General features: G+C 48.3%; 1 long non-coding RNA gene across 1 annotated transcript; it reads left to right on the top strand.

The window, feature by feature from the left end:
- The first annotated feature begins 3,177 nt into the window (after positions 1 to 3,177).
- Positions 3,178 to 7,692, top strand: LOC308595232. Its single transcript, XR_014011946.1, has 2 exons — positions 3,178 to 3,353; positions 6,714 to 7,692. It is a non-coding gene; the product is annotated as an uncharacterized lncRNA (long non-coding RNA).
- Positions 7,693 to 9,020: the final 1,328 nt, after the last annotated feature.

Here is a 9,020-nt window from a genome sequence, read left to right on the forward strand (position 1 = left end):
TGTGATGATTACACGAGTGGCACACTTTCGCCTGCAGGGGATTCATGTGTATCCCTACTTGGAAAATCAGTTCTACAATAGAGGCAGTGATTCTGGACCATCCAAACAATTGCAGGTAAGAAAAAAATTACATTTCCTTACTGTTTTTACATTGTTTTTATTTATAATTGTTTTTACAGTACAGTATGCTGTGTTTATTGCTTTCATTGAGTATCTATGGTATCATTAGATAGCAAAAATCATGTTAAATTGCTTGTTTTAGGGGTTGATTTTAAAGGTCCGGAATGGATTAATCCATTTTGCATTATTTTCTGTGGGAAACAGCACCTGGTTTTGGAATGTTTCAGAATTTGAATGGTCTTCTGGAACGGATGAAGTTTGAAAACACGAGGTTCCACTGTATATACACGAAAGAGAAAGTTGTGGAAAGTAGTTAAAGTAGTGCTCACTTATACAACAGTGATCCATGAGGTTCATTAAGGTCTGCAGGAGTCTGTAAAAATACAATTATAAACCAATTGGTAGATCCAGTTTAAAAATCACAATTGGAAGGAAAAACACAATTTAGAAGATGTAAAGGAATTTGTGGGAGCAATGCTTGGTGGTATCTCCCCTTTAAGACTGGTTTATGGGAATGGGCTAGAACCTCAGAAATAATGAGCTTGCATACAGCTCTCTCTTGCTAAGGCTTCAAGGCTGATGTCACAAGGCAATTGGGTCAAAGAGGTGAATGTTCTGTCATGACTAAGACCTTTCGAGGGCAGAAACTGGAAAGTGCTGGAGGACTCTGGAAGGTTCATATTGTTTTGACTAACTCTGGGTCACATGGAGCCAGGAAAAATAAATTCCTGGGCGCAGCAAGCTGCTTTATCTCTTTGTTCTCTTACTCAGCTTGCACATTGCATGGAATGAAGTTTTTTGCCTCAGTAAAGTATTTTCCCTTTTACTGTGGATCTTTGACTCTGCATGGTTCTTTTTATTTACAAGACACTACCATTTGACACATTTGCCCATGGTCTAAGGTTCTCCTAAAACCTGGATTGGTGGGAGCTCGCGGCAGCCAGCCAGCCAAGACAAGGTCAGTGTCTATTCGGGCTTTTGACAGCATGTTGCTCCTTTGCCAGTTCCTCAGTTTACTGAGATTTAAGTGTAAGTACTTATGTTAATTAGCAGAATGTTACTGTTTGTTGTTTTTTCAACCTTCTGAGCTATTTTAGTCTGTAATTATTGGGAGTTTTCCCCTCTTGTAGGGTTTTGTTTTAGTGAAGTCTCTATGATTTTATGAAATTTGGTCTGGTCCGAGTACCTGAACCCTTTAATTTTGACGCTTTTCGGAGGAAGGGTCATCCACCGCAAATGCATAACAAAGATACTAATGCAATTGAGAAAGCGTGTTCTCATTAAAGAGAGAGCACGTGTTGCGGATGGGGCCAGACAAAACATCCTCAGTTGCCAGCCAGGCTGTTGCAAGGGAATTGAATTGATTGGTGACTGTTGTTACTGGGGTAAATTTGATGTTGCCAATTAAGGGGTGGGGTCAGAGGTTATTTATACTGGGTCCACAGCTTGTTCCTTTCTCTTTCGCTGTGGACACCGGATCAAGCACCGGAGTGATTTCAGCGGAAGATTGGTTGTATACTCTTTCCCCCTTTCTTCCTTTCCCTCCCTCATTTTGCTATTTTATTCCTTTCTTTTATTCACACTTGCCTTCTATCAGCCTCTATTATTGGTTTTGGTTCACGTTTTGCTCGCCCTCTGGCGAGAGGTGCCCTGGACCCGGGCGGCTTCGGCCCGGTTCTCGGCTGGGCTATAGCCCGGGCCAGGGGATTTCACTGGCGTTAGGGGGTCGTTGGCATTGCGCCACAGGCTGCGCCGGTACCGGGGACCCTAAGGGGCTCGCTGGGAGGGGCTGCTCGGGTCTCGCCTGCCCTCCAATTTGCGCCCTGTGGGCGCCAGGTGTTCGCCCCACATTCTGGCTGGGCCTTGTTTGGCTCCCCCCCATCCATCCCGCCCCCCCCCACGCTGGTCTCGGGCACCCGGAGGCGACCGGGGAGGCCGCCGGTGTCGCGGGGTGACTCACCTCGCTCCGTGGTGGGGCCGCTCGGGCCGTCTTTTCACTGCTGCGGCTGGTGGCGGGTGCGGGATCGCGCCGACGCGGGGGGCCTCTGCCTTTAATTGCAGGCCGAGGGCGCTGTGCGGGTGAGTTTGCCCTGCCGATTCCGCTGCGCCGTTTTCCGCTTTTGGCGGGAGCGCCATTTTTCTTTTCTGCCTCTTTTTTCTGCTTTACGTGGCGGCCTCTAGTGGCCAAACCGCGTAATTGCAGGGTTTCGTTTGTTGGCTTGTTTTTTCTTTTCTTTTCTTGAAGCGAGTGGTGGCCTCTAGTGGCCGTTAGGGTAAGTGCACGTTATTCTGAATTTTGGTGGCGGCCTCCAGTGGCCATTCTGGGTAATTGCACTGTAAGTCAGGTTGCTTGTTTTGCCACCTGGTGGTGAATTGTATTCTTGCAGCCACTTAGTTGGTTCCAAATTACTTTGAATTGGTGGAAATTATATGGTTGCTTGTTTACATTACTGGTTTATTTTATTTTAATTACTATTGTTATTATTTTGTTTGCTTGTTTGATTCTTTTAATTTTTAGCCGTTTTCATATTTTAATTTAATTCGAAACTTTGTTTTATACCAGTAGTAGGAATGGCTCCTAAGAAGGCTCCTAAGAGGCCTGGACCTGTGATTTCTGCAAAGCGGCCAATAAGAGGCCCCTCCCAGGCCTTCCGTTCTCCTGAGCCCAGCCAATCGATGCAGCGCCTCCAATCCATGGTCTCTGCTTTGGTGGATGACCCAGTCGCTCTGGCACGGGTTGAGGCTGAGGTGGAGGGTGTGATGCAGCGCTGCTCAACTCCGTCGACCTCCTCGGCGCGACCAGCTCCTTCGCGGGTTATTTCTTCTCCAGCATCATCATCTAGCGAAGAAGAGAGAGAACCGTTATCAGCCGGGGTTTTCTTACCTGATACCCAACCGGCCCAGTCCCCGGTCTTACATGTGTCACAGGTTGCTGCGCCAAGGGGCCGGAGTCTTGTTAGGGGAGGGGCCAGGAGGAGGGTATCAACTCGGGCCCAGCCTGGGTTCAATTGCGCAGCCTTCGGGAGCTGGCAGTTCACTTCTGGGTCATTCACAGGTTATCTCTTTTCAGTCAATTCCAGGCTCTGTACAACAAGGTGAGGTATCAGAGTCTTCGGTTGAGGACAGCCTTCCTCCTCCGCCTAAGGCCTCTTCGGGTGGGCACCGCCGCCACAAAAAGAGCTCCAGGAGGCACTCCAAGCGGAGACGTAAGGACACTTCATCCTCTTCTACAGGTACTTCTTCCCAGAGTTCCAGCAGTGATGAGGAAGCTTCCCTGAAGCTTTATTGGGGCTTTGGCGAGACCTCAGGGCTCCCTAAGTGGGTTTGGGAGCGTAGGGCGAATTCTCACAGGGCAAAGTATGGGGCGGTGCAAGACTGTCAGGAAGGGGTCTTGGTGCCTGACGTTAAAGTCTCCACCAATTCGGCCAGGGATCTTATTCCTGGTGCCCATTTGTCTGCCAAATTGCGGTCCAGGATTTTGAATGGTCGTTATGTGGATATTTTTAGCTTAGCCCCTCCGCTTGATGGCCAAGAGCCTTTAGACAAGGGATATGCTACCTCTAAAAAGCAGGCAATTATAGCCAAAGCGGATAGGACTTTTGAACGCTGGTTGGATAGTTTTCAAGTTTTCGCTGGCGTAGTTTCAGCAGCCTATGCTAGGAGGTCTTTGCATTTATGGGTTTACTTGTCCATAGTCCGCTCGGCCTTCACGATGGCCGGAGAGACCGCTGCTTTGGCTTATGATCAGAATTTCAGGCGTAGAGCAGCCAAGATCCCCACTGCCCGCTGGGATCGCAAAGACCTGGATGTTTGGACCACTTACGTTGCCCCTCGCATCGACAAGGCCCTCCCGCAAAGGGCGGGTCGTCGGTTGTATTGTTGGGATTTCAACAAGGGTGTCTGCCAGCGGCAACCCTGCAGGTACTCACACCTTTGTGAGAAGTGTTCAGGGAGCCATTCAGCGTCTGTGTGTACGGGGGCGTGGCGACCCTTTCGTAAGGGAGGGGGCTCTCAGCAGCCCCCAAAGGCTGCCCCCCAGGTGCCAGTCGCTGGAGCCGGAAAGTAGTACCCTGTGTCCTCCTTAGCCTACACTCCGGTGAGGCTGCAGCCGCTGTTGTCCTTGTTGGAATCATATCCCGACAAGGAGGCGGCGTCCTATTTGCGAGAGGGTTTTTCTTTGGGGTTCAGGATTCCGGTGGCATCGACCCCGATAGCCGGGAATTTGGTTAACCAGAAATCTGTTAAGGACATGCCAGAGGTGGCACGTAAAAAGATAAAAAAAGAACTGGTTTGCATCGTATGGCCGGTCCTTTTTCGGCTCCCCCTTTTCCTAATTTGCATGTGTCACCCTTGGGTATAGTTCCCAAGAAAGCCCCGGGGGAATTTCGCCTCATTCATAATCTTTCTCATCCTAGAGGCACGTCAGTAAATGACGTGATTCCCCCGGAACTTTGTTCGGTGCGGTATGCTTCTCTTGATCACGCGATCAAGATGATACGGAAGTTTGGGCCTGGTGCCCTTCTAGCAAAATGTGACATTGAATCGGCATTTCGGCTGCTTCCGATCCATCCTGATGATTTCTGGTTGCTAGGTTTTCAGTTCAAGGGAGGATTTTATTTTGACAAGGCCATGCCTATGGGCTGCTCTGTGGCCTGTGCAGCTTTTGAGCGCTTTAGTTCTTTTCTGGAGTGGGCCTTGCGTGAAAAAACTGGCCTGGATGGGGTCACGCATTATCTCGATGACTTTTTGGTCGCCTCAGCGAGCGATACGGGGGACTGCGTTGTATTGTTGCAGGCATTTGCTTCCTTAACGGAAGAGCTGGGTGTTCCGTTGGCAGCAGAGAAGACTGAGGGTCCCTCCACGCAACTTACTTATTTGGGTATCTTGTTGGATACCGTGGCCCAAACCTCCAGCTTGCCGGCGGATAAGATAATCACCTTAAGACGTGTCATCGAGGAATTAATTCCCTTGAGGAAGGTCACCCTCCGACAGCTGCAGTCGCTGTTGGGTCATTTGAATTGCGCCTGCAGGGTGGTCGCCCCTGGGCGACCATTCTGCTCCCGCTTGGCTAGACTCACATCGGGTTTGCAGGCCCCGCAGCATAGGGTGCGCCTGTCTAGCCAGGTGCGTGCTGACCTCAGTATCTGGATGGAATTCCTGGAGGAATTCAATGGTGTGTCTTTGTGGCAGGACACTTTGAACCTCCACAATGACTTCCAGGTGCATTCGGATGCAGCGGGGTCCCTTGGTTTTGGTCTGTTCTGGGACGGTAGATGGTGTGCCGAGCGTTGGCCTCCTGCTTGGCGTGGGAAAGCTATAACTCAGGATTTAACTTTTCTTGAGTTTTTTCCCATTGTAGTGGCCGTGCACTTGTGGGTTGATCATTTCAAGGACCATTGAGTTTGTTTTTGGTCCGATAACCAAGCTGTGGTGAAAATACTAGCCAAGCAGGCTTCACGTTCTCTGAGGGTATCGGCCCTGCTACAGGTTTTTGTTCTACATTGTTTGCGTTTTAATATTGTATTTTCTGCTTGTTTTGTTCCGGGCATATCTAATGAGATTGCTGATGCTCTGTCCCGTTTTCAGATGGAGCGATTCAGATCCCTGGCGCCAGTGGCTCGAGACCGTCTGGAAATTTTCCCGGATCATCTCTGGAACCTTGGCAGCACTTAGTTTTACAGGGAGTAGCTGCATCTGTTGCCCCCTCTACTTTGAGGTCTTATAAAAAGGCCTGGGCAGATTTTTTATTATTTCATGGACAGACGGTTGGGGAGGTCACTGCCCCCCATTCTTCCTCTCAGGTGCTCAAGTATTTGGCACATCTATTCCAGATGCACCGGGCGGCCAGGACGCTGCGACTTCATTCGGCAGCGATTTCCTTTTTTAGCAGGGCATTTTTTAACAAGGATCCGTGTGGGAAGTTTGTGGTGCGCAGAGCTTTGGAAGGTTGGGGGCGTCTCACTCCCTCTAAGCCTATCCCTAGACGGCCTATCACATTGGAGTTGCTGGCACAGATGCATACTAAATTGCGTAGCATCTGTTGGTCTAAATTTGAGGCTCGTTTGTTTTCTGCAGCTTTCTCATTGGCTTTCTTTGGGGCCCTGAGAGTAGGAGAGGTGGTCCTTGAGCCTAAGCGGGATGGAGGTTCCAGGGGCTTGTTGTTGCAGGACGTGAGTATGTCTCCGTCTGACTTGCAAATTAGTATCAGAAACTCAAAGACGGATCAGCTGGGTAGGGGAGCCGTTATCAGGCTCCCGGCGACTGGGGAAGGTGGCCCTTGTCCGGTAAGGGATCTTAAGCGGTACCTGGCCTTGCGACCTGTGGGTGAAGGGCCCCTGTTTATTCATGAAGATGGGCACCCATTAGTACGGCATCAATTCACTAAGGTGATGCATAAAGCCATTGTAGCGTGTGGGCTTGAGGCTTCGGAGTTCGCTCCTCACTCCTTCCGGATTGGTGCTGCAACGACAGCTGCCCATTGGGGTTTATCCGTGAAGAGGATAAAGGACTTGGGTCGGTGGAGATCGGATGCTTTCAAAACTTATGTGAGGAAATAATGTGGCTGTGTACTTACATTTCTGTTTTAACCCTAGGTCTGGGCACTATCCGTATCTGGATAGTGGGCCACAGTATTGTGCATTGGGCCGCTGACAGAGCTTGTCAGTCTGGATTGGGAGATGGCCTGGGCTTTCCACAGCACGTGCAGGTGTCCTGGATCTCCAGAAGGGGGATGGTTGGAGGGAATTCTTGCCACTCATGAAAAGGCGTGTCCTCCTGCTTGGCCCACCTTCAGCGATTGTGGTGCAGCTTGGGGAAAATGATATGATTTCTTTTCCTTGCTATACACTGCGTACTGTTATTTTACAGGACCTAAGGGAGCTGGCGGCTATGGTGCCTAATGCAAAATTGATTTGGTCACAGTTGCTTCAGTGCCGCATTTGGCGGGGCAGTCCTTGCCCAGCGTCCACTGAGAAAGTTAGGAAGCGGATTAATTCCGCTGTGGGCAAGTTGGTGGTGAGCTTGGGCAGATTGGTGATTCCTCACCCTCGTATTTCCTTTAAGGCGGATGTCTTATACAGGGCTGATGGGGTTCATCTTTCCACGTTTGGGAATGATGTTTGGTTGGATGCAGTGGTGTCCAAGTTGAGGGTGTGGTTTGCTTTGTGAGTGGTTGGCGGCGAGCATAAGGGCTCGGGTGGCGGTTAGGCATTGGTTAAATTGGTTGGTGGAGGGGTATGGATTGGCTGTGCCTACCCCTCCAATGCTGCTGCTGCATGGGAATTCCGTTAAAGGAATTCTGGGGCTTACCATCCCCTTGTCCAAACCCCTGGAATTGGGTGCGGGCCGTGTAAGACCCCAAGGCGCATGCAGGGAGGAACTGAAGAGTCTGTATCGCAGCCCCAGTTGCCCTGCTTGTTCCTCCACACTGACTCACGCTGGAATCCGGGAGTCAGTGCTATCCCCCAAGGCGGGGGGGATAGCTAGTCATAACCAATGCCTACGCAACCACTCACAATTTTGTGTGATAATAAAAGTTGTGGCCAAAATTATGCCAAAAACCTTAAACAAAAATTATGTGTGATGTGTGAGTTATTGGGGTAGGGATGATTTGGGGGACCTCTTGGCCCACGTCAGAGAAAGGATCAACATCTTAACAGGGAAATCCATTTGAAGAAACTGATTTGGTGTCAAATTGGGGGCTCAAAAGTAATTCTAAGTGTTGAAGCTGTTAAGGGTGTTACAGAGGCAATTACCATAGGACTGAAAAAGTATGAAGAATGTCACGTACAGTCTCAATCTAGTTTGAAATGCAATTCATGAAGTTATTCCAAGGTGCTACATTCACATCTTTACTAACTTGTGTAAGGACTCCCAACTTGTTCTGCAGACTTAGTCATACCTGAAGCACGAGACTGAGCTGTTGATGCTTTCTTTCCACATGAAAACCAGTTGTACACACCTTTCATTTCAGATGATGGAAAACTCTGAAAAGCAACCATCAAGTCTAATGTTACAGACTGTGTTCAATATAAATGTGGTGACATTAACTTTTATCACAGCGAACCAAATTTAAGTTAAAATATTTGGTGGAGCAGTTGTAATCCACGTTTGTTCATCCATGTTTGGCATTGCCAAAGCATTTTCAGAATGCTATCGTATCAACTGAATAATCAACTGAAGGATGTTTAAACTAGATACTCTGTTCGAAAGAAACTCTAGTAACAGTTTGAAGGCAGATACCTCAGAATCAAAGAGGAAATGGCATCAGTATTCAAGTCAAACATTCTACTACAAGTCTAAGGCAAATCCTAGGTGTTAACGAAAACAAGCAAGAGTTTGTTCCAGTTGCTAACCAAAAGAATGGTGCAAAATGAGCGTCCGGGAAAATTTACTGCTTGTACTTATTATGAAGGTTGGTTATAAGTGCAGCAGCAATTGTCCTTTTTGCAGTATTTGCAAAGTGTTCATCTCGTACCAGCACCACACTACTCGAGAAATACCAATCCTACTTTGCAAAAATGTTAAGCTAAGCCTGCTCGTACTCCCTATACCTCACACTATTTACCTAAAACTGTGGAGAGATGCCTCACCACTCCTTTGCTCCTCGTGGGGTCAAAGCAGGAAATGGACAAAGACACTGGCATCACATGCAAACTGTTGCCGTTTTGTTGAGTCTTTTTATAGACTGCAACTGTTTTATTGATAATTTGTAAAGTATTTTAAATGCTGTATGCCGTATTCGCAATGTGCCATTATGTTTTAATATGTTATGGTCATTTATTGGTTGTAAGTTGCTTTGAAATTCATTTGAATGAAAAGCAGCATAAAAATAATAATAAATTTTATTTATACCCCACCCTCCCCAGCCAAGGCCGGGCTCAGGCCAGCTAACAACCAAT

Source organism: Podarcis bocagei (genome assembly GCF_964188305.1).
Source record: "Podarcis bocagei genome assembly, chromosome: 9".
In the NCBI taxonomy this organism is placed as follows: Eukaryota; Metazoa; Chordata; class Lepidosauria; order Squamata; family Lacertidae; genus Podarcis; species Podarcis bocagei.